This window comes from Gavia stellata, chromosome 13, assembly GCF_030936135.1.
Source record: "Gavia stellata isolate bGavSte3 chromosome 13, bGavSte3.hap2, whole genome shotgun sequence".
NCBI lineage: Eukaryota > Metazoa > Chordata > Aves > Gaviiformes > Gaviidae > Gavia > Gavia stellata.
This window is the reverse complement of record NC_082606.1, coordinates 10,562,569-10,589,776: the sequence shown is the minus strand read 5'-3', so window position 1 is coordinate 10,589,776 and position 27,208 is coordinate 10,562,569.

Sequence of the window (27,208 nt, the reverse complement as noted above, 5' to 3'; positions counted from 1 at the left end):
AGGTCAGAAATCAGGAGGCAGTGCTTCTGTGGAAGATCTGACTACTCAGAGTTGCAACATGTAAGGAATAAATATCACACTGGTTTCTATACACACAGTGGCATAGGAGTCTAGTTTTGGATTATTACTCTGTTACTAGGAAAGCAGCAATGCTGCTTCCTAGAAAACTGTTGAAACTTACTAAGCTACTCAGTGCAAAATATTACTTTTAGGCCACTGAGCCTTAGGCAAAAAGCTTCCTAATTCCTAAAAAATTTCTGGTTCCTAATGAGTGCACAGAATACTATATTGGTTCTGTAAGAGAAAAAATAGTGGTATGTCAGTCTCAAAGGACTCATCTAAAACACTACAGTATTAACAAAATGCATATGCACACAGATATAAAGGCCAGCCTCTAGCGACGGTCATCGTCTGGCAACAGTTGTCACACGATGGTCAGAGATGTGGGACATGCTCGAAAAACCCAGGGCAGCAGATGTAACACAAACAGCATGATGGAAAAAGAAGAAGAATGAGGCAGCTGAGGAACGGCTTCTTTTTCTGCCTCATCTCTGCACATCTCGGACCAGCCTACAATGTTCTGTGATCAATTATTATACCTGCAGGTCTGCTTAGGGATCTAAAAAAATTCAATATTTTCAGCTGCAGCTTTCTTCCCAAGAATTGCAGGCCTCTAGCTTCCAGAAAATACACTTCACACACCAGTTTGTAACCCTGTGCCCCTCGCAGCTAAGAGCACGCAGACACTCTTCATGCTTGGAGAAAATACTGGTGCTGACACCCACTAATCACTGCTGTTCTTCAAAGGAACTGATAGAACAGTCTCTTCCTTGTTTTACTTGTTTCAGTGAGTACCCACCATTTTCCATTTCCAGTGGTTATGAGTGAGAGGGCACATGCTTCCCTGGCAGAGTACAGCGATCTGCCATCATTTGCCCAATATAGTCAATTGTTCCTCTACTCTGGCACAGCACTGGGAGTACAGCCATCGCTGCTATTGCCATGCCTTCACCTCTACTCCTCTATGTTGCCTTTGGAGGAATTTACCAGGACATGGGATCAGCTCCTGCTGAAGTCCTCAAGTCACAGCTTTTACCTTGAGAAAATGGCCCCTAAAGTCAAAGCACGACCTGTGCTATAAACCTATGCAGGAGAGTAAAACATGTGTTGCTCCAGGCCCATATACCTGCTCCTCACAGCATATAATCCTCATGTGTCCCCAGAGACCCTCAGCTCTCTCATTTTGGGAGGGATTTGAGAGGCTTGGGCAGAGCCATGCTGACAAGCTCACAGGATGGGATGTTATTTCCTAGAAGTGAACATCTGTAGAGTCACAGATTCTTTCTGCTGCCCAGTAGACAAAAGATGGGAGGAACTGCATTTCTCTGAGCCACAACCTTCCCTCTGATGTGCTCTGAGGATAGCTCAGTTCCTTGGTTTGCAGCCTGGCTGGGACAGGGGGCTGCAGACCAATAACCTGTGTCACAAGGCAACCCAGTCATAAGACAAGCTATTGCAGCCAAGGTTTCCAAGGATGCAATACCTAAAGTGATATTCAAGCCATTTCTGAGCAGAACACAAATAGTCTGTGGACAGCTGACTGCTTTCTCCTGGCATTTACGCAGCTTGGCCTAAGACCAGGACCAGCAGTTATTGTTGCCGCAAGTAGGGATAGCCAAGAAAGCTAGTTAATATAAATAATAAAGATACAAATTAATATCAACAGTGAAAACCCACAATCTTATCAGAGAAACAATTCTTCAACTTACACAGCCTTATTCAATTCACAATTTCTGGGAAAGGATGGAAGATTAGACAGACCTTGCCGTGACCATGAAAGACAGCAAATCTAAGTAAAAGGGGGACTTCTAAGATACAGGGCATCACACACAGAATCACTACGGTTGGAAAAGACCTGTAAGATCAAGTCTAATCATCAACTAATACCACTATGCCCATTAAACCATGTCCCACAATGCCTCGTCCGCACATTCCTTGAACACCTCCAGTGACGGGGACTCCACCACTTCCCTGGGCAGTTTATTCCAGTGTCTCACCATGCTCTCAGTAAAGAAATTTTTCCTAATATCCAGCCTGAACCTCCCCTGGTGCAACTTGAGGCCATTTCCTCTTGTCCTGTTGCTAGTCACTTGGGAGAAGAGACCAACACCCACCTCTCTGCAACCCCCTTTCAGGTAATTGTAGAGAGTGATAAGGAATTGTAGAGAGTGATAAGGCCATTAAATACAATCAGTTGTTTACACAAACACAATTGTGCAGCCTGGTAGAGTTCAAAATACTACCCGACCCATACTAAAAAACTTGTAAACAGAGCATTAAAATTTGGACAGCCTCTCCGACCATGGAGTGCATGGTCTGTTGCACACCCCAATTCTGTCCTGTTGTGTCCAGTCTGATATTCTTCTTGCTAACACTGCATCTAGCTCTGCCTTTAACTAGAAAGCAGGGAAGTAAAACCACACCACCTAGGGCCAATGAAATAGAAGATCCAAATACAAACAGCACCATAATCTCCTCATCTCACCTAAAATGTGTGTTGATTACAACAGCTTTAAAGGAGTCAATCTTTGGGAAGCTTGGCTTGATTTGTTCACGCCAATATGACATTTCAGTAATCCCTTTTAGAAAAGGCAAGTTCACTTTGCACACAGGGATCACGATGGGCTACGGCATTACCACATCTGCTGTGAGAACAAGGCTTCTCTCATACTCTGCTCAGGCCCTGCTGCTGAAGGCTGAAACTCTGTTGCTTTGGGGACTCTGGTAAAGCTGCGGCAGATCTGACAGCAACCAAGGTGCTGTGCCAGAGCAAGCATTATGCGACTTTCCCTGGATGCACATAGGAAAAATCTCTCGTGGCCTCATCCTCAGCCTTTGTAGGAACAGCATTCAAAGGGATAAGATAGGAGAGAACCTTTGCACAGTGCTCCTCTGCAGACAGTATTAGTTTCCCAAGGATGATGTTAATCAGAAGGGCAGGCATAATCCAAACATTAATTCACCCTGTGGACAGTAGGGGATGATGGAGACAAGTTAAGAAAACAACTAGATTTAGAAGCCTTTGAGATACCCAAAAAAAGTGGCCATGCAGAAGATCTTGCCTTATCATCTGCCCCAATTAATTCTTCAGGCAATCCAGGTAAACCCTGGAAATGTTGAAGAATCACAAATGAAAGAATGTCTTTTCCATTACAGTCTTGGTTTTCCCCACAAAAATCCAGGCAATTTCATTTCAAAGCTCTATCATAGAATTTGAGGATAAACTTAGTCTTCTTGGCTGATGGCTGGTACAATTAGTTCCAGACTGACAGCAAATGATTATCAGGTTTGAAATATTCTGCTTCTGCTATTTCTGAGGTACAGTAATGAAAAGTTTCATACAATTTTGCTTTATCTGAAAGTTCATCTAAAGAAAAAGAATATAAAAGGAAAGCAGGATTAACCATTTTCTAGCTGTATCCCAGAGTATAAACCTTCCTAGTTACCTGCAAAGAAGATTATAAATCCTTCTCACCAGGCTTACACCTTCTATTCTGCTGACGCTCCTTCAGGCAGCCCTGTGGCCCTGGAAAGCCCATGCAGGTAATCCTTTTTTTCCCCTTCCACCACCAGTAAGAGTGAATATACCCTTCCTTATGTCTACTGGATTGGGCAGGAAGGGGAATGCACACTCTTGGTTGCATTTCATTCTTCCGTACTCTTTTGTAGAGGATGATATCACCGGTTGGAAGCAAAGACAGACACCAGAAAGGAAGGGTTGTTTTTGCTGTTCATCTGAGCTGCCTTAAGATCTCTGCTCTTACTGACAATCTCTGATCATGTAGGAGAGAAAAGCTCTTCAAAAATTGAGTCAGGTCACATAAATTAAACACTCTCAGACTTGTCCTCTGCAGGAGCCCATCTCTTCCTCTATAAAAATCTTGGGAGACGGGCCTCGTAGCATAGACACTTAAGATAGGGACCTATGAGGGCTTATATGAAAATCCAAGTGAATTTTCCCCAATACATGGTGCTTTTCAGTTACAGCTGACGTTTAATATTACAGCAGTCAAATGACAAAGAAATACGGGGGAAAATATTTATGTTAATGCAGCGGCTGCTAGGTTGCAATGTAACATGAAGAAAATATTTGTACACAAGAGCCAATAAGAAGTTACCCCTACAAGCATGACAGCAGTGCTCACCCCAAACCCTGGGGCTGTGACCAACATCCTTGCTCTCCTGCCATGGAGGAGGAGGAAGTTTGAGCACTCCTTGCCTGCTGAAGACATCAGAGCTGGCAAAAGACACTACTTATCCCATTTTCCCTCTGCAGCACTTATATCAAAGTAAATTTGGTGTTTCTGAAGAGAGAAGGGCCCTCATTTTCTCCCCTCTGTCGAGAGGTTTATTTTTCAGGAGAGACTGAGAAGTACGCCCTGCCAGCCCGCAGCCACATCAGTAGTGCTTGCATCCAGCTGGCACTTTTGAATTCACACACTGTGGTTTCTGGAGCTTATGGAAGATTTGGGATCCCAGACGTACTGCATATGCAAGACGACCAAAAAGGAAAACCCCCAACTGAAACACAATGGGTCAACTTAAGTTAGCAAAAGAGCAGAGGAAATTGCAACCAGCATTACTAGTGCTGAAATAAAGGCTTGGGCAGAATCCAGCTAAAAAGGTAGATCAAGATGTGTAGGTAGGTTTTTACTTCATCTGCACCTATTTCTCCCTCTCAAGCATTTTGTATGGTGTTTTAAAAATACAAAGGCCAACCACATCATAAAATGAGATTCTGGCTAGCTTACGCTGTCCAGCACTTCTGTTATGACTGCTTGCTCTCTCATGAGTTGACAATTAATTAGAGCAGATTTGTAAAGAAATATATAACAAGTATGGATGCTTCAAAATGTAATTTATAACTGCCTCATTACTGCAGGTTCAAGACTTTACTATAGTGATCCGTAGTGCTAATACCCACATCTTAAATATTAAACATTTTAAAGTGCTAAGATTTGCTTATGTTTAGGAACTCAAATAATCAAGATATTATGTCCAGGTTGGGAAAAGTTATTTCCCTGAGGTCCTGTTCTGTCTTTGTCATGGATCCTGGTGACCCTAAGCTAATCACTACTTATAGTAAGAGCAGTATATTTGACCAACCATTGAAAATAGAAACTTTAAGCTTTATAGTTTGCAGACAGTCCCTGGAGTATTACAGGACACTAAGGATGAATGCCAAAGAGGAATTTTTTATCTCTCCTTTTTCCCTTCTTTCACTCTGAAACAATCATCAATTACCCTTATCCACTAGCACCATCTCATCTAAGTTCATTTTCAAGATGAAGTTTCCTCGTTGGATGGTGGCTGTCCAATCCTCTTTCTGTCCATCATGGACTGCTTTAGCGCTGTCCCCAGATTGACAGCCTGAGAGCGAATCAATAATAATTATCAGACTGCAACCACAGCGAGCTGTGTAATTCTGTGATGGGATAGCACTGAACAAACAGCCCCACATCTACTGCCACAGCTTTAAATACGTGGTCCAGGGCTCTCCATTTAACTACTCTGATCATGTGGTTAGTAGTAAGCTGTTGGCCTTTTTTCCATTCCAAACATAAAACCTTTAAAAACTGCATGCTACTTTAACACAACCATGCCATCTCATGCTTTTTGCTATGCAAAAACTATTTGCCAGCAGATGTTAAATAAGCCCAGGAAATAGAACAATACATAACTGAAGAAGAATAGGCTAGTTTTCCTGGATGTGAGCACATACACTGTGCTACATTAAAAGTGATAGGCATTTTGCATACTGTGTGAATGACAAAGGTCTAAGGGCTTTTTCAGGTGGCAACAACGTTCCTGGCTCAGCTGGGATACTGCAGCTTCTTAGCCTCACTGGATGTACATACACACAACAGATGTTGTTCAACTGCCCTGGCAATGAAGCAGCTGGACTAATGGAGAAACAGGCTCATATTTTCCTGGGGAGAACATCCTAGGGATCTACAACTTAAGGAAAGGCATATGCACATTGTGCCATATACTCTATGAAAAAAGAAGAAATGAGTACATATACAGGCAAATTGGTACCGAAATGATTTCCAGGTCAGTTTTGAGTCTTAAGAGCAAAACTAATGTCCTGGAAGCACTACAAGGTATGAAACTCAGGTGTAGGAAAAGGAACAATGTGAAAAAGGCACTGGTCTAAAATGAATAATTTCCACAAGATCCAGAGGTATAACAGAAGTATAAAGTAGCATAAGATAAGGAGGAAGAATAGCTTTTATATAACCATCATGTGGAGCAGAGATTGGTAGGCTTCTAGAATGAAGCCCAGGAACTGAAGACAGAAGAATTAAAAGGACACAAAAAACAAATACGATAAGAATACTACAAATATATATATAAGAATATATATAAGTATTCTTTTTTATATATAAGAATACTGTAAATACTATATCTTTTAAGCAACTGTAAGAAATGTGAAATTAAGATTTCTTAGCAGATAACAAGACTAATTTCCTGACACAAAAAGTAGAAAATTCTAAAAATACACAAATACATAGATAAACACTATGCCATACTGTTACTAAAATAGAATGAGAGATTCTTGATGCAATACACTTACCATGGTGTTTATAGAAATATACAGTAAAAGAATTGCAAGCTGATTTTATACTGCATTTCTTCAGGTTTACTTCAGTATAATTCCAGGTGTTTCTTGCAATCTCAACAACAAACTAAGCCAAGGCATCATGACTTGACAGACCAGTATAAGGACATCTGAAAGGGCCGAGTGCCAAGACCAATCTATATTATTGACCCCACAAATGTTAACACATAACTGGTTAGAAGTGGTTATCTTCTTCTAAAATATATGCACTTGGATGATATTGGATGTTAAATGGAGAGACTTCATCACAAAAGAAAAAATTCAATAAATCTTAGCCAACAACTTGTCTCCTCCAGAATTAGGAGGACATGTTGAGTAAGTTTAGGATATGGACACTGGATACTGGTAGAAAGAGTTAGAAGTTATCAAATGCAAACCAACAACTGTGAGGAGAAGAGGACTTCCCAGAGAAACTTTAGAAGCGACTTAAACATAGCAGTGCAGTCCATAACAACAGTACAAGATGGACCAACGTAGGTGGTCTCAGTAGATGGCAGGTGTTAAAAGATCTTTACAGACTATACTAGAAAATTATTTGAGACTGTCATCAGTATATTCTTGATGCAGTGCCTATTAAAATGTATGCTAAAGCTCCCTGTACCTTCATTCTTACAAGACCAGGGTATAGTGGCATAAACTAGAAATACCATATTACTAATGGATTGAGAAAAATTATGTTGAGTAAAAAGGGGCCAGTGACAACAAATAAAACTGTACTTTAAGTATTTATGATAATTATTATGAATTTTTCAAATGGATTATGAAGAGCTCCAGCACACGGGGGTCAATAAATAGTTTAACATAAATAAAACAGAATTCAAACTATAGTTCAAATCCCCTCTGGTTGGATTTCTGGCTTTATGCCTTGCTGAAATTCCCTGTTTCTACGACCAAGAAGCCAGCTGAATTATTGCCTGGTTAGCAATCAGAATAAAAACAAAGGCTGAGAAAAAGCTTAGTGCTTCACAAGGATGCAAGGACAGTGAAAAAATGGCCTAGTCAGTCATAGAGCTGAAGGTCAGGATGTGGTCTTGGGTGTTATCTACCATTGCTAGGTATTGGAAATCCTTATAAAGAGTCAGAAAGGTGTTGCATATTATGTGAGAGGTTTAACAGCAGTAAAGCTATTATTGCAGGAGCAATTTCTGAAAGCCTAACAGAAAATCTAACTCTTTAGTTCCAAACACAGAACAAGCTTATCATGCTTATCGTTGAATTCCCACTGGTAGCTCCCCAAATTCTATCTTCTCTTGTGATTTTTTTTTCTTTTTTTTAGTGATTTTTTTTGCAGAGAAGTGCTTTCTGCCTTCAGACATACATAGCTGCTTACTTTCTACTGGCAAGGAAGAAATTAAATGAAACAAGCCAGAGGCAGGATATTAATGCAGAGTGCATTAAAAGAAAAAAAATGATGGTATGAACAGGGTAGTGACTGATTTATAAAATCAATCACATACTTTTGGCTCGATGTCATGTTATAAAAAGAAAAATAACCCTGTTTACACGAACAGGATGATTAATCACTGTTTTCCTACTATTTAAGATAGGCAATTTTTATTTCCTTTTTTCTTTCATATTATTTGTAGGCAGTAACATGGTTTTTTAATAATATAAATCTAATAATTGTATTGTGATTATAGTGAATTTAATGTGCTTCTGTAGTTAAAAGGTCTGTCAGCAGCAATTCTGAAACAAACTTTCAGGCATTTCAAAGTAGTCATAAAAACACAATATTGGATCAATTTTGACTTTTATCAAGTTTTATCAAAGAAGCAAATACTACAAACTTGGACATAATTTCTGTAGACCACATAGCATAGGGCTAGATTTCAAGGCAAGCATTTGGAGATGGGTTGTTCTGTGGTAGTTTTTCTTCCTTTTCACATGCATGGAAGCAAATTGGCAAATTTTCAAGTAATTTAAAATGTGACTGCTCAAGGTGCAGCTGTTAATTACGAATTCGCAAAAATTTATTACTAGTGTAAAAGAGGGTTCTTTCTATACTTTACCAGCTCTGATAATTGCAAGATAACACCCATTATTGATATTTCAAATCAACATTTTGAGCCATTTTACATTTTGAAAGTCAATAAAACTGTACAAATTGTCATAATTAACACCTTTACTTCCAAACTCACCTATTTCCTGGGATACATACAAAAGGGAAATTAGAGAAGCAACTACAGAAAAGTACTGTGAAAAACAATGGCCTTGGAAATTTTATCAATACCATGGGGTGTCCATGCAAAAACAGTCTGATGCTAGAGTTTTATAGGTCCTGCCATACTATTGCCATAATTAATAGCCAATAATAGACATAATGGTCACTCTGATCTGAAAATGTGTACCTATCTCACTTGCACCAGTGCGGAGGTGCCCAAAGTATATATAGAAATACTGTAAATATGCAGTATAGCTCCTTTGCATGGTGATCTTTGTCAAAACTGTCAAAGGATTATAAACTTCATCTATTGCTTGAAGAAGAGACAGTAGAAATACAAAAAATTCATAAAGCCTTGAAAGGAATAAAGTCTAAGGAAAACTATCAAAACCTCAAAATTAAGTACTGTAGTCTCTTCTCGGGTTTATTTCCTACTCACATGTCACAAAACTAGTATTAAACACACTTGTTTATCACTGTATAAGTTTAACATCCTCTGTGTTGCTAAATGGCAGCCTTATATTCAACTACGAGCATTCTTTCACAGTAGGTTTTGTTCTAGGCATACCTTCTTTGAAATACTTTAGGAGACTGGCTCTTACAGAGAATAGAAATCAGTCAACCAATGCATCCCAGTTTGATAGACTTTGAAACACAAAAAAGGAGGTTAGTCCCTGAGGATCTTATAGATATCCAATATAAGGACAACCTCCACGAAATCCATTTTGACAACTGGTAAGTGCTGAAGAACCTTCTATGGTTGGTCCAGATAAGAGAACACAGCGACAGAAAGATTAAGAATTGGCTGTGAAAAAGATCTAGAGACTGGACTGCAGACCTGACAAGTCTGAGAAGTCAGAATTTCCTTTTTTTTCCCCTCAAGAATTCCCAGATGACAATCAAGAAGCATAGGAGAACCTCTCAGAGCACATGGAAGAACCAGATTTCAAACCTGCAGCTGCAGTGAAGACCCAGCGTGTCACCCCAGCAGATCATCTCTGTTTTCTAAACCATGAAGTGGTAAGCATTAAGGACTTAGATGAAGCTCCCCAGCAATCCTTGTACTACTGAGAAATGGAGGCCAATAGGGTGAGAAAGTCTGCGATAAGTGCAGGGAGATAAGAGCACATGGACCACAATACTGTCTGCACTACCTCTTCTGCGGTGTGATGCATGGAGGAAGTTCAGCATTTAAAGGTGGGCTGAGGAACAGCTGCATCATCTTGTTTTTACGTATGCAGTGTGAAAATATACCTAGAGAGAAATTACCTGCAACTGATTCCAATTCTTCCTCCCCCTGCGTTTTCTAGCTTTTCTTCACTTCTTAGGTTGCAAATGTTCACATTTACTCGTACAGTAGTGCTCATTCTAAAAACGATATTCTAAAAGCATTTTAAAATTATTTCACACAGTCTGGGAGAAGAAGCTGACATAAACGTTGTTAGTAAAAATGATTTTTTTTAATTTCAGAGAAGATCAAGCAAGATTTAACAAAATAATCAAGTGGTATGATATTCTAATGAAGAGTATTATTTACATAGTGTCATCTTCACAGAAATTTTTAGAAATCTATGAACTGCTATCAATCAACAACCAGTATATAGATCTACTTGAACTTCTGGATGGGTTTTACTTGTCAGATATTTTGAGAGAAAAGTCTTAGCTATGTTCCAGAATCATGCACAATTCATTCAGGTGGTAGGACAACAAAGGATTATTTCCTAGTCATGAAGAATATAAAAGCTTAATTAAATTCTTGCCAGTGGTCATTGACTGCCAGCCTATACCTGCATAGTTAAAATTATAGTATATTAATATAATTCATCAAAATAAACACACAAATACAATCAAAGTTAACTGATTAAAAGTCCATTCATTAAACACATGCAAAATGTTTTTAACACAATAAAGAAGAAACACTGCCACTTATAGAAAACATGTACGTTGCCGTTTAAGACATGTGAGCTTCTGTTGATAGAGCATTTATACCTTTTATTATCTGTTGTTGCCTTTGAATGCTAGCTTTATGCTATATCTGTAGGAAACCTATTATGAACCTTATCACCCAGACTTCTTTTTATTCTTCAGTTTCCTTTAATTTTAAACTTTCAGAGCATACGATTTACGTCCATAACATTACCTCCCCTCGTGTTGCTGATAGTGCCATGTTATTAAATGAAAATTATTCTCCTTTTCTATTAGAAATATTCTTCAATTACACTGTTGTTGGGAGTTCTCTTTGTATATTGCCAATGTAGCATTACCAAAAAAAGAAGGGGATGATACAAAGCAAACCCCAAGCCTAAGAAAATGATAAACATGTAATTGTGAGCAAAATCCATTTCTGTTTGAATATTGCAGATTCCTGGCAGTCTCGGCTCAGGTGGCAGAGATGCAGCTAAGGAAACATGAATATCAGTTATAACTTCTATCTGAGATAAGCAAGCTTTGAGAATCTAAACAACCCCAACAGGTTCCTTTCGATAGCATTGACCATGACTTCTGTGGTCAGCATGAAGCATTTGATGAGGTGGTTTCAAAAGGTTTCTTTTCTGTCTCAGGCAGATCTAAAAGGATACTGATCCTCAATTACTTCCAATGAGATTTGGAGTCATCAGTCAAATACAAGCTCTGCATTCATCAGTCCACGAACTATGAAGATAGAAAGTCTATGCTCAAACTTGTCTATTCTTCTACTCTGGGAATCTGAAGTCAGATATTGTCATGGAACTTCACTAAATATTTATATTGCTTATATGCTATTTTTCTTTCCTATTTCTGGGAATGATCTACTCCTGGAATAACCTTTGGGGCAAGAGAAGCTTTGTCATTTCATGTGATCAAGCATCACCCTGACGGGCAAGTGCACAAGGTGCAGCTTTAGTTGCATTCTTGCAGATTTCATTTACAAAGAAACAGTCTTTATGTGGCTACAACTTTGCAGTGGCATCTAGCTGAGTTGTGTGTGAATAATTTCTCATGATAACAGTACAGAATTGCTCATGGTAAATATTTCACGATGTTGCTTAAGGCTCAATAAAACTGCAAATTATCTTTTTTAAATTCAGGGAAACATCCTAGATTTAACCTAAACTAGGATCTCCTATGAAGAAGCAAGTTTGAAAATCTTATTCAAAGACCAATAAAAAGCAGAAGCTGCTTAGAACTTTGAAGGTTGAAGCAGCAGCACCAGATCTGATGCAAACACCATTGTCTCTCTTTCAGAATATAATATTTTATGTATTGTTTCATTTGTTGACTTTTCTGAATTATTTTGTATGCTCATACCAACTGACAAAGAGAAAACGTATAGAAAAAAACTAGATGAAATTGTTTAGATAGAAAGAATTCCCTTTAAGCATAAATCCCCTGATAGCATTAATTTGGTAAAAGCCCTGGTACATGACCCAATCCTAACTTTATATTGAGCAGTCAAAGATAGCAAAAAAAATTCATTGTCAATTCCAAGCTGCAATTGCACTTGTTTGCCACCAACAAAGGCACCTTATATCACGTGCACAAAGTAACTAATAAGTGCCTGATTGAAGTTTTGACTTCTATTAGTCTAGCCAAGGCCAGAGCAATTTTCTGGGTTTGAATGTCCAGGGTTTAGTCGGATTCCCCTGAGGATGAGCAGGAAATACCACTAGACAAAAGATGCTCTGTGCCTGAACTGCTTCTTCTGCATTCAGTGCCATTGCACTGCTCCAGCTGCTCTAGCCTAGCTACTAATAATGTTTTTGTATGTCAGCCCTGGCTCCCAATAAAGACAAGGACATTATTCTTAAATGACATATGAAAGTGTGGTAAATCAAGACACCACATTCAGTCCTGGTGTATTTTTATGAGGATTTTGATAGTACCACTTCTTCAGATTATATCACAATCTTTTGTTCAGGTGCCACAGTAATACTTGAAGAAGTGTAATTTGCAAACAGGCAAATTAGGACTAACAGTTAACATTTGTGATGCTACATGTATTCAGGAATCTGAAATTATAGCCACACTAACACAGAATGACTGACAATTCTAGAAACCTTATGCTGACCAGTGAATGTACAAACCACCCACCTGATTCAAAGTCTGTGTAACAAGCATTGACTTCAATGTGATTTGAATCAGACTTTCCAGCTTTACTATGTTAACTATGAATTGCCCACACTACACTGGTATTGAAAAGCACAGTCATTTTCAGCCAGCCTTCTCTCTCCTTATACCTTGCAGGGTTTATGCTGTATTGCACGTTATTACTTGTTTTTATTAAATCCATTTTGAAGCCCAGGGGCTAAATCCTAAAGTTCTTGCCCAGCCCTTCCCTTCTTCCCCCAGACAAACATCCCCACTGACTGCAATGGGAGCCTGAAATCAGTGAAAGTAGAAATGATCCAATCAGTTTAAATTTAACATCAGCTTTTTGTTAACTGGTTTATCATGCAATACCTTTATTCACTGGATAAACGTAATTTATAGTAGTGTTATCCTGTATGAGCATTAACAAGAAGGGAAAGGATTACATACAGAACTTTTTTACTTGTTCTGTAAATTTGATCATGAAGTGTTTCCACCAGAGGAGATTTTATTGAAGCTATTACTTATCTGGTGATTCAGTCAGTGCAGACCTATAAGATCTGCAAAGTTTACAAGGTGCTAAACAAAACCCAAACCAACCAGATTAACTGGGATAGATTTCAGGGTATTATTATATGAGATAATGCCATCTACAAAGTATGAGTCCTGAGTGTTCAGAATGGGAGATGATGTTTTATATTTAGAGGGTCAGATAAAATAAGATTTTGCCCTTCCTTCCTGGGATCAAAATTGAATAGGAATTGTTTATTAAGGTTTGAAATCCTAGATTAAACAGTAATTCCTCTAAACCTATTGGAAATAATTATTGTTAGGCTATTAACACATGCAGTCCTCCACTAAGAACAGGGCTTCAGTTTTAGGGAGTGCTGGAGAAGAAGCTGTTGTCTGTCCCACGCAGGCGCTGCTGGAACCAACTGAGCTAGGACCACCACATTTTCCACATCCGTTACTTTAAAATTATTTCCATTACTAAACTCCTTGCCATTCTGTAGTACTTTAAAACCATCTCCTTCTCATCCACCATAGCCCTGCGTCCACTTCATCAGTAGCTCCCTGCATCTGAGCGTGTGAAATATCTGAGGACTTAAAGAGCAGTATCTGTGCATGTAAAATACGATAGGTAGGCTCTGCATTTTCTCTCCACTGAGGGTGGCACAAAGAAATTCTGTAACTTGTCCCACGGCACACAGAAAGTCCCTGTCAGTGCAAAGGGCTGCACGGGGATTTCCCAGGCCTTTTTGTCATAAGGAGACCATTCTCCTATGTTGGACCAAGGAAAGTGAGGGACTCATGCTGCTTTTTTTACACAATCTCTTCCACACAACATTGTGCAGGAGGCTGCCCTGGTGGTCCCAGAGCTGCTGTATGCTACCATGTGTAGTGTAAGGAGACTATTCTCAACTGATGATTTCCCTTGCAAATAGGGGGGCTAATGACCCCGAAGGAGGCTGATTTCCATTGGAGAAGACGTTTTCTCTTATGCTGAACATAGTGACCATTTAACAATGGACAAAACTAGGATAAGGAAGTTGGCACAAGACTGCTTTGGCTGAAATAACACTCAGCTGCAACAGTCACAAAAAAATGCAGCCAGCTGAAACAAAACACTCAACCTTTTCCACTTTTTAAAAAAGAAATTTTTAGATATCCTTGAGCCTAAAAAAAGCTGTTCATATTACGTATTATAAATCTGCTCCTGGGTATAAGGGAAAGGTAGGACCCTTCATGTTTATAGTCCATGCTAAATGGAGGGGGAACGAGGGAAGTTATTGCACAGAACTTCCCCCCATACCTGCTGCAGTTACATCCAAGCTGTAACAAGAGAATGGATACTCATTGACTCACAATTACCTACATGTTTTTGATGAATGCCAACACCTTCAGGGAAAATCAGAACATTTTAATAGACAAAACACTTTCAGGTCAGTGTAGTTGCTATAAAAGTTCATCACTTGCATGTCTATCACAATGCTGGAAAGCTTTTTAAAGAAGCAATAATAAGTGAAACTGTGAATAAAATTGGTTAAAATTGAACCTCGTCAATCAGCTGGCAGAACAGAAACATGCCAGTTAATTTCCAGAAGCCTTTAGGCATGTATTTATGACTTGATTTCTAATCAAAATTATATACAGAACAGGAAAAAGTGCAATTACTGGTCTGTTGTAATACAAAACAAGTCCAAAAAGCTATGGATAGTTGCAGCTGCACATTTATAAACTAATATACTTACATGCTGCCAAGACTAATACACTTTATTTGATTTCTGGCTGCAAAAACCCAATGATATATGTTAACCTGGATATCTGATTTTCAGCAAGGATACCTAAGTACTATTTAACATTGACAGTTATAGATAGCTTAGCATTTAACTGGAGTCTCCCTTGACCTCAATTACCACATTAAAATATTGTTAACAAATTTAGAGTCAAATTGGCATTTATTGTACAAGATTAGGTTCACTCTGAGTAATTTACATATTGTCACCAGGACTGCCAACTGCTTACATCTTCATGCAGTTTGGGGAAAGCAGCCAATGTTAATATTAGCAGGGCAGATGCAATGACAAATAAAGTTTTATGCCCATGGCAAATTGGAATTTTCCCTTTGACAGCAATGGACAAGGATTTCACCCACAAAAGCTATTATCCTCCACACTGCCTACATCCTTTATACTGCAATTTAAAGAGTTCATATATACATAGAGGAAAATTTCCATAATTTTTGACCAATGTGAACAGCTTTTCCATAGTTTGAAGTGGTGTACGTAACACTGTAAGACTGATGCTTTTGTGGCAGGGATTGTTTTGTTATGTATTTCAGTATTAGTATGTCATCAACATCAGTATTGCAGATAACATAATACTAAGTCCGTTTTCCATATTTTCCCATGCTTATACGTTCTTGATGACACACAGAAGATGAGAATGAAAAAGTATGCATGTTTACTCATGTATGAAATACATGAAAATAAAATACACATGCATATGTTTCACTTGTGCCTCTTTGATTAACAGGTTTTCCAATATTTTAGAATTGATGACTGTCTCCTGTTTCAACCTATTTTTGTGCCCTTTAAATTTTAGTCATAAGGGAATAAGTCACACAGCATTAGTAATCTAACTTTGATCAGCCTTCGGAGTCCCATGAGGAAAAGTCTGAAGCCTCTGGTCAGTTTACAGTCGATCCCTAATCAGACAAAATGCCTAATGATTTTAGTAATGATTTTGTAAGGACTCCAGGATTTGCCCTACTATTATTAAGCAATGGAGAAGAGGGATCATAGAGTACTTTCAGTTTGCCTTCAATCTAAAAGGGTATTTAGTGCATTATAGTAGATCTCATAAGGAATGCTTTCTTAAAGGCAGATTCTGCAGTGGAGGAGATTTCCAAGGTATGTAATCCTTTTAGAAGCAACATCAGGTTATCTCAACATGCTGTAAAAAACATAATAGCAAACAAAACTACAAATCCAGAGATCAGTTTCTGCCTGATATTCAATCATAAGTGCTTTCTGAGACCTGCAGACACTGACATTCTGTGCAATTCTTTGGTTGCTTCTTAAAAGTTATTTAGCTCAGTTTCATTGTAAATCTTTGGAATTGCATGCAACTATATGGCTAGTCCACTCAAACTGCTTATTTTATTGATTGTGTATTTGCAATGCTTTCATTCTAGCTTGCCCAGTTCCGTAGACCTACCATTCCTTCATCTAGCCTGTATGTCTGTCTGTTTTATTTTGAAGAGGAAAAACGGTTTTAGGGTAAACTAAAGGAGAAACTTTGTATGGAAGTTTGTAGAGGTTGTCAAAGAACTTAATCCACCTGAAGACATTTTCTACATGAATCAGTCAGAATCTGATGGTCTTTTTGAAGAAGAGTTATGACAGAATTCCCTAAAGACCTATCTACTTGCAAAAAATATGACACTCCTACTCCTGAATTCCTACCAAAAGACAAAATAAGGCACATTTCAACTCCAAGTGAGGTTCTGACCCGAAAAGAGACTCTGTAAACTTAAGTAGGATCTTTGGGTTTAGAACTGGAATCATGTAGGAGTTTTGCTAGAAAGCACACACGTTGGTCAAATCCAAAATACTTCTTGCACATAGAGATAGGTCAAAATAACTGTTGCTTTTTTTTAAATAAGGAAAACGAATGCATTTTGAAATAGTTATTCCTATATTAGATGTTTAAAATTAGCAAGTTTACACAAAAGACAGATTACATGAGTGAAGTTAGAAAGTTATGCAGATTTATTATAAAAGGTGAGAAACTGTCCTTTTTATTTTAACAGCATATTCTGTTTATAAAGAGTCAGAACCCTAAGACAACTTCATCTCAAGGGTCTGTGTTCAAAGTTATGCTGAGGAAAAAGATCAGAAAAGATTCCAAGTAGCGAAAATTGGTTCCTGTGCACAACATTGCTAATTCTTGAGCAATACTTGACTCTTTAGAAATGGCTCAAATCATTCATGTTCATAAACCAAAAGAATTTCAGAGTCAGAATGAGTGGGACTGTCAGATTGGCCTTATGACTTTATCTGAGTTTTAGCTTTAATTGCTAATTTAACACATCACTGCACTTTCTTTGTGTTTCTAGATTCCTCATGTTCTCATTCATGTTCTCATTTGTGCAACCTTAAATTTAAAGCAAGAAACTAGACCATAGGACTCCCACACTTTAGATCCAAATTTGTCTGTATCTGCTATTTGGCCACTGGAAGTCATTCATTATTATGCAGATCAGTTTGCTCTTTCCTATGTGTTATGAATGCCCTCCCATGACAAGGGCAAAATGCACAATCATATCATGATTTTGCTTAGAGATGTTATGAAACAGGTTGTAGATCATGCTAAGTATTATTGCAATGATTGTTTCTAGTGGTTGTGGTGAGGAAGAGAGGAAGGCAGGAGCTTAACTGAACATGTGCTCCCTGAGGACCAGACTGGAAGTCTCTGCAGATTTTTCACTACTGCATTTACAGCCAAGCAGGATGCCACTGAATTAATGTCTTGTTCCAGTCAGGAATGCCTGGTCTTGTGGAGCCTGGGAGACTTTGATAATGTTGGATAATATGTTCTACATAGTGGCCTCCGTGCAAATACTGGCCAAAGGCACAAACCAGATATACTTTTATTTTGATTATCTACAATGAGGTAAACTGACGTACTATCCAGAATACAGCTTAACAACCTATAAAAAGCAACCTTAAGAATCAAATAGCACAGTAACTGCAGTCCTGGAAATATTATATACTGACTAATCACTGGTGACTGGATTGATGTGGTAAACCTAGCAAAACGTATATCCATACACATTAAATGTACTCTGCTACTGAAATCCAGTTAATAGACCTTAAAGTCAGGTTCACCTGGACTACTAGTGCATTGCCAAGCCTATTACTAGCCTCAATAGGGAGACAGCAAATGTGACTTGGCAGAAAATTTCTTCCTATGAGCTGAAATACCAACTACGGCACATTGTGAGGATATGCTGCTCTAAAATACCTTATTGGATAGATCCTCAACAGAAAGCCAACAAGCCCCAACAAGACCTCCCTGACGTTTTCAACAGTTGCCATCTTCTCTGGAGAGCAGAGACTGATTGAGTGCCAGGTTCACAAGCTGTAGGTTTCTCTCCCTACAGCCTCACGATTTGGATTCTGTACAAGTGAGCTCCCTTCAGTTCGCTGTAGCACTGAAATTAAACCAGTTTACAGCATGGTTTGCCAGTGGATTACTATTCAGCTGCTTTATTCTGGGACCTCTGCTTCAACTATGCATTTTTCACGGATTCTTGATCTTTCTAGTCCTCAGGAAAGTAGGTGTCCTTATATGCATCTTGAGTTTTTCAGTGGAATTTAATGTGCTTGCTGAAAATCCTTATAATACAAAGTGTAAGTGCCAAGTCACTACAACAATGGCTGCTGTAGCATTGCAGTAAGATTTATTGCTTGCCATTTGTAACGTGAATGTGTGCCTCCACACAGTCTCTGAGGAACCAGGCAGTTCTTATACAATTACAGTGCCATCCTATATACCTCAGAGTCAACACTCCTGTAGATCAGCAACTCTTACTATAAAATGCCAGTAACCTAGTAACAGTACATTAGACAGTTTGTGAACCTCCTCTCTTTAAATACATCTTGGAAGAGGAAAAGGGTCCTAAAACATGCCCTGTAACTTGACCATTTCAACCCAGGGCTAGATGTCATTCCGGAGCCCAAGAGCCCTCACAGAGAAAGCTATTGCAGCAATCTATGGACCGAAAGGAAGACAGCCGATTTTTCTTACCTTTCTATTTAAAAGACTTCTGTGTGCATAACAGAAGCTTTTCAATTTTATTATAAAACCTCATTACTTCTTTTTATTGCAGACTTAGTGGAGCCTTCTTGTAGAAATTAATCAGATGATTAACTGTGAGATGGTCTTTTAATACTGTATAGACCATATATTGTTTAATGTCCTTCTTGACCCTTTATTTGCAACTTGGGTATTCTCATAGGACAGAAAATAAGACACAAATCAATGCAATAATATATTTCATCCAGGGCTTCCTGCCCTACCCTAAACTCACATTATTTTAAATCTTATTATTCAAGGAAGGTATGGAATCAAATTCACAACTGTCAGAAACCATTAAAGTCAATGGAGCTCTACCTGCTTACTCTGACAGGAAATCTGGCCAAGATCATACATTTTATTCTTGATTACCTTAACTCAACACCTTAAACAGGGGAAGTTTTGCAATACAATGAACAATAAAGAATCTCCCAATTACAGACACTATCCAAAACAAGATGCACAACCTTTAAAGGCAATGAGCCTTCACATAAGGCTGCAGATAGAGGTTATCAAGAGCAGAGATGTTCAGAACAGACAAAATGGGGAAAAAACCGTACATAATCTCCATTACCCCAAAGACTTGGGGAGACATTTTATGGTGATGGAACTCCTATACCTATGTGTGAGTCTACAGCTGCACAGAAACAGCTCTTTTCATTCGGTTTGCCCTTTAAGTGGTAGAGTTGCAGTTGCCATTTTGGCAGGAAATCCAATGTGCAAATTTAAAATGGAACATCAAATGCTTGCATCTGCTTGAGGTTTTTAGGATGCACCCACGACTTACTTCTATCTCTTGGAGGAGTCGCACTGAATGAGCAAATCCCCATCCCACATTGCAGCAGCTGTCCCAGGACCCTCTTTCTCTCTCAGTCCTGATCATCATCACAAGAGTTGGAGCATTTGTCAGCCCATTAAGTGAATTAAATACCAGTCAAGATGTCTACAACACCTGAGATTTTTTTTCACAGCTTGAAGTCACAGCACATGAACTGTGCTGTGGAGGCTCTAGAGGCTCTTTGGGAAAAAGACTGTCTTTTTGTTATGTATTTACACTGCATTCTGGGTCCCAGGCAGTAATGCTGCAGCCCCGCCACTGCAGCATCTTCTCTGTGCTCAAGGTAGGCAGCTCTCACCTGAGCCCCTGGGGCATGTGTTAGCTGAAATTCCCATTGAATCGGAGTAATGTTCTCACCCAAGGTAAAACCAGCTCCACTAATGACCACAGTCTCTGAGGTTACTTTTCACCATTTCATTAGTTGTACAAGAATCTGCTTGTTTTAATCTGCAGCTCTATTGGCCAAAGCAGCCCTCTAAGGGCCAGAAATGAGAGTTCTGAGAGCTACTGAATACTTTTCAGACTTTTGCAGTGGGTCAGCTCAAGGACTTTTAGGTTTTTAGTGCTTAGGGGTTTAGTTTTCAGTTTTAGACATTTTTAAATAAAAATATTTAGTGAAAGACATATATAGGTTGTAATTGTAACTTTAGTTTATGCTGCTATCTTAAACATCTTAAACAAATATTAAACAAATGTAACAATATTAAATAAATCCAGCGTATTCAATTGAGGATTTTTACTGACATATTCAAAATATAATTCTTTAACTTATCTCAGTTAATATATTTGTAGACTAGCCACACTAATCAAAGGTACACAAGTCCCTAAGAGGGCAGATAGGCGTCTGCTTAGACATTTGTGCCAATCTACCATGGATTTCCCATGACAACATCTTAAAATGCCTACGTTGTTTCGTAAACCTGCCCTGGAGAGTGGAGCTCATCACTGGTCAGCACTGATTGTGCCTGAGAAAAGTCTTTACAAAAGACCTTAATCTTTTAAGTCAGTTATCTTTGCTATTGTTGTAACGTTGTAATAGAATCTGTTACGTGCAAAGATATTTAGGAGTTTCAAAACAGTGTATGGAAAAGTCAGCAACATTAATTCTTTATTTTACAACCAAGTAGAATACAAACTGCTGAATTAAAATACTGCCTGCTAATTTTCTGCCACTTGTACATTTTCATAGGACTGCAGGATTAGGCAGGGCTGAAACGCCGAATTCGTAGTGGGCTGGGTACCACAGGGAGAGCTGAGACACCCCCAGAGGGGCTCAGCACCTGGCAGGAACAACAATAATGGGGAAAAATATTTCAGTCTCAGGAGTAGGATTGCCTTCTCACCACAAGTATAAATCAAGAATAACTCTTCTGAAATCAAGAGAGGTCGATCACAGAGAGAGGGGAAAAAAAAAAATCAGACTTTGATGTGTCTAAATATAAACCCAACATGTACTACATTTACCAAAACCTAGCTACCATTACTTTTTTCCCACCGAAGATTGTATCCAAATCTGCCGCTCACCCTAATGTGTATTTTATAGAGATATGAAAGCTGATGCAAGCGAATAGGCATAATCCTGGCAGTCATCTTTAGTTTATTTTGGTGCATTGCAAGACAGCCCAGTATTGTCCACTTCAGTATAAACTTTTCAGCTATTTCTACAGAGAATGAAGTGTGTGCCCTTGTGCTGGTTTTGGCTGGGATGGGGTTAACTTTCTTCATAGCAGCTAGTATGGGGCTGTGTTTTGGATTGTATGGGGCTGTGTTTTGGATTTGGGCTGGAAACAATGTTGATAAAGCAGGAATGTTTTAGTTACTGCTGAGCAGGGCTCACACAGCACCAAGGCCTTTTCTGCTCCTCACCCCACCCCACCAGCGAGTGGGCTGGGGGTGGACGGGAAGTTGGGAGGGAACACAGCCGGGACAGCTGACCCCAACTGACCAAAGGGATATTCCATACCATATGACATCATGCTCAGTATATAAAGCCGGGGGAGGAAGAAGGAAGGTGGGGACATTCGGAGTAATGGCGTTTGTCTTCCCGAGCAACCGCTACGCGTGATAGAGCCCTGCTTCCCTGCAGATAGCTGAACACCTGCCTGCCGACGGGAAGTGGTGAATTAATTCCTTCTTTCGCTTTGCTTCTCCGCGCAGTGTTCTTTTGCTCTACCTATTAAACTGTTTTTATCTCAGCCCACGAGTTTTCTCACTTTTACTCTTCTGGTTCTCTCCCCCACCCCACCTGGGGGGAGTGAGTGAGCGGCTGTGTGGTGCTTAGTTGCCAGCTGGGCTTAAACCACAACAGCCCTCTACTGCAGTTCTACTCAAATACATCTATCATTTTATTGACCTGCTGGGAAAAAATGTCCCCTGTTTTCTCGCTCACATATTGGGGTTCTTCATGACCACAGAGCAGAGACATTTCTGAAGGTTTTTAAAAAGCTGTAGATGCTTTCCTTCGTGTAAATGTGTGATGCAAAAGAAAAAAAGACAAGTAAGTGTCCTTACAGGAATTGTGTCTTGCAGAAAACAGTGACTTGGTTAACAAATCTGGAGTTCAACAATGACGAAATGCTTACTGTAGATTAAAAAATACATAGAAGGAATCCAGCACTGATGGAGAGCCCAGCATATGAGCTAAACAGCATAGGTTTTGCCAATCTTTTATTTTAGAGCAGCTGAGCCTGGTTTGTCCCTGGCACAAGGCACCTTGTGAAGAGCTGACCACTCTATTTGCCTGGTTTTTTCCATGGCCATAGATCCCTGAAGCTCAGATTCACCCCAGCTCTTTCCTGGCGGCTCCCCTCTATCCCAAGTCAGCTCAGACCCGCCTGGGAAAGGCTCTATGGCCAGGGACTCACCAGGGCAGTGCAAGACTTTCTTCTCATGGGAGGAAGACCCTCCTCTGTGGGTGGGAGGGAAGAGGTAGAAGTCCCATAACTCATACTGTGGCAAGCAGTCCACACAACGTGCCTGCAGCTCATGTAGCTCTGCCATGAAGAAGAAATGAGTGATAGGGGACAGTTCATGGCTTCAGGATATTTAGACATTGTATTAACCCAAACCATCTCCTTTATTAATGCAGTATAAGGAATATCAGTTGAATATGGAAGATAAATACCTCTTTAAAATAGGCCAGTTCTTTGACAAGTTCTTTTCTCACAGAGCGAGAAACCTCAGTTCTGGGTTATGCTCCTATTGCTGTCTCTGCTATGTTTGTAGTTGAAAGAAAGGTACAATTTGGAACTTAGAAATCAATGCTAATTGGTCTTTGTACAAATTCACTTTAAGTGAAAGACTCCATTTCATGTGATATCATACTGATTGGAAATCAATTTTTACCAGCAAAAATGTTTTTAGGCATCTCGAACTCATTCTTAAAGACCTGGATCACAACCATGTTACAAGGACAGAACCATTTGTCTCCATATACATAAAGGTTCAGACCTTAAAACTTCATAAAAATCAAAAGTGAAATGTTGATGCAAATGTCCAATCATTCGAAGCTCATTTAGCATCTATCCTGTTGTAGCTTTGTGAAAACAGAATAAAAAAAAATCACAACTGGAATAGTTTCAAAATCTTCCCCACTACACATAATGTACAGCTGCAACACAATAAATACACTGTGTAATCTCACTCTGAGAGGAGCAATGGCAACATCACACACGTATCTTTCAAGGTATAAAATGTGCAGCTGGCAGGTACACACATCTATCCTCCCCTACTGCACCAGTCTTCACAATTGTACAAGAAATTAGGGAGGTGAACATACAAACCCATCAGTTCAGACTCTGCCCTCCTTTCCATTTAGCCGGAGTACAAGCAGTAACCAAATTAATTGCTTTGAACTCTTAGATTCTTAGCCAGCATTATGGTTCTTCACAGCAACACTCAAATAATGCCATACTTTCTAACTGTATCTATTTGGGATCCTACTTCAAGATAATTTTCCACATTCTCTGACCTCCTCTAACACTCTTGGTTTGGCTCCACCTTCTCTGAAGTATAAAAGAAAAAACACTTTTTTCTTTTCTGTTTACAAGGCACATCTTATTTTCCCTACATCTGCTGACTCTCACTGCCAGAGGTCAGTTCCTGCCTCTCTTTATCTCATCCCATCACCTTATTTTTGTCTTTTTTAAAAAAGAGCATTTACACCATCTTCTGCATTGTACCTCTCAGCTGGATTGGGCTTTTCAGGAACCTCTGGAAAGCTACAGAGGGATTTCATCACCCTCATCTAAATACCAGTTTAAAAGTTCCATTCCCTATGATGCCAGCCAAGCCCTTGATAAAATGAGTTCAGGCCCGTGCTGAACTACTGCCTGATGTTCTGGTCCAAGGTACCTCGCAACCCCCCAATTCTCCTGCCTGCTCCTTGGCTGGGCACAGCACTGAGCACAGGGTCTTGGATCAGCAGTCATATGCCTTATAGTAATACAGTTAATAGTGGTCTAAATTAGCCTCAGACGTGCCATTGATTTGGTGGTGCTATATGATCTGTGTGGAACTAGAACATATATCTATCTCCAGATGACTTCAGTATTTTTTTGTCTATACCAGTATTCCTCACTCCTTCAAATCTTTTTTCTCTAACTTACAGAATACAGGTTAGGCCAATCTTCCTTTATAAGTCATACTTTCAAAACCCTAAATCATGTATTTGTTTACCTTCCACTGCACTTTTACAAGCTCAGTCAGCAATGTCCTTCCTATAATACATTGCAGAATTGCAGATATTCCAAATGGAGTCTCATTAGGGATTTTCAAAGTGGCAGAGTAACTGTAGTAATAGTAACACACAGTTGCTTCCATTTGTACTTCTGCCAATGCTTTCTGTTCAAGACCATATTTGAACCTCTGGTTTCCCAGAACAAGATAGGAACTGGTGCATCTCTGAATGCAAAAGCAAATGTCCTAAGCCATAATGGTAGGGGTTCCTTCCCAAACACGTTTCTCCGAAGGTAGCGAAAACCCTTTCAGAGTAATTCACATGTCTAATCCCCTACAAGCAAGCTTAACACACTGAATATATCCACAGCAGTGATTTTAGGTGTTGTAAGAAGCATCAATATTAATCAGTAACATTCATACCCAGTTAATCAAATGAATCCAGAGCCAAAACCTCAGAGTGACTCTAAGGGCTTCCACTGTTTTTGATTTCCTACTCTTTGGATGAGATGCACACTACAATCTCTTTACTAAAAATCCCTTGGAGAACTTTGCAACAACCCTTCGATACAATGCTCTGGCTGAAATCCATCTCCTACAACTGTATTTCACTATCAATAGCCTCTCCTTCACAGTCTTACCCTACCATCCTGAAGTAGAGTCTAATATACAATGCCTAGGAACTGCTGCACTATACTTTGGAAGGGGCATAATTTTAACACTGAGGATATTGATTCCAATTTAAACTTTGTTTAAACAAAAGATACCACATAGAATCACTGCTAATGATCACCACCTCTCCCCCAAGATTATATCCGTTGATGGGTTACTGTTTGGATCTGTCAGAGATTGCTTACTCCCCATAATTCCCAAACTTGATTCAACTAGGGGTTCTTCACAGTCTGTGCATGTTTACCTGTTGAGATGGCATGACGCCTGGCTGCTCACAAGTTGGTCAGATACTTCCCCTAAGACATAAGTTTCCAGGGAATATGAATGCTCAGACAGGAGGCCTAGATAACATTTAAGTGCCATCACTTTTACAGGAAATCCTTTCCACTGTGACAGCTCTGCCACACTGGTGTCACATCCCTCTTTACACTTCATCACGCCTGTTCACACTTTGGTGCATTGATGAATCAATTAAAGCATTTTCTTGGCTTTTCCTCTCTCCCTTTGCAATATGGGACAGTTGGTTCACAGCATGACAAACTTTCACATCTAGATTTTCAAACTTTTCCTGGAAGCTAATGGGAATACATATTCCACATGTAAATCAACCAGTATAGCAGGACAATAGTGGAATATTTCTCTGGCTCTATTTTGTTTTCTTGCATAATTTACAAAATGGTGGCTCTGATCTCCCACAACTGGTAGACTGAAAAGGAGGATCTGGTTTACTTTTTATCAGTATAGGACTTGCAACAACTACTACTATCAAAGCTATTATGTTTGGATTGTGTGCTAAAAATACTACATTCTTGGGGTCTGGCCAAAATTTGGAAATCTTAGTGAATACACATTACACTCTGAACGTAATTTGGGTTCCTAATAGAAGTGACTTGAATTTCTGGAGCGATACATGCCCATGAATCCCATTGCAATTAGAGAGCACTACAGGCACTTGGCAGCTTGGAAAATATAGCTTCTTCTACCTAGATGTAGGAATATGAGGTAGAATCTACATTTAAGTACCCACGTTTAAAAATGTTTATATCATTGATGTCACCATGTACATACCAGCATTGTCCATGGGCAGACTTTTTAATATCATATCTACAGAAAGCCTGATTTTCAGAAATACCAAGACATACTGGCATATCTCCTTGAAAATCAGACTAAAGAAAAATTATCATATTCTAAAAGCTGCTTGAACAGAGCAACCCCAGAGAACTCTCCTTCTATTTGCAAGTTTGCCCACTTTTCAAATTGTGATATGGAACTTCCTCAAAGGGAATCAAATGAGTTTCAGACCTGCTGCTCCAGTCCTGGCCTCATGCATTCTTATTGCAGAAGAGGAGTCTGCTCTTACAGCTTATACCTACATAAATACACATACATATATATATGCCTTTATATATATGCACACATACATGTGCACATCAGAAAAATACAGGGTGAAAATAGAGACATTTTGCATAACTATAACTGAAAAAAAATCAATGTCCACCCAAGCTTAGGATCATGGAGGTCCATCCAAAATTATTTAAGCCCTGCCCAAAGATTTATCAGTGTCACTCAAAGCTAACATAGCAAACTGTACCACTGAGACCACTACAGTACTTTTCTAAAATACGCAAAGTAATCCATTTTAATGACTATTTGATTGTGAAATCCTTTACTAAGAAAAAAAGCAAACACATGTTCTTTGAAGATAGCTACATTATCTTTTAAATAAAAGGATTTTCAAGCTATACTC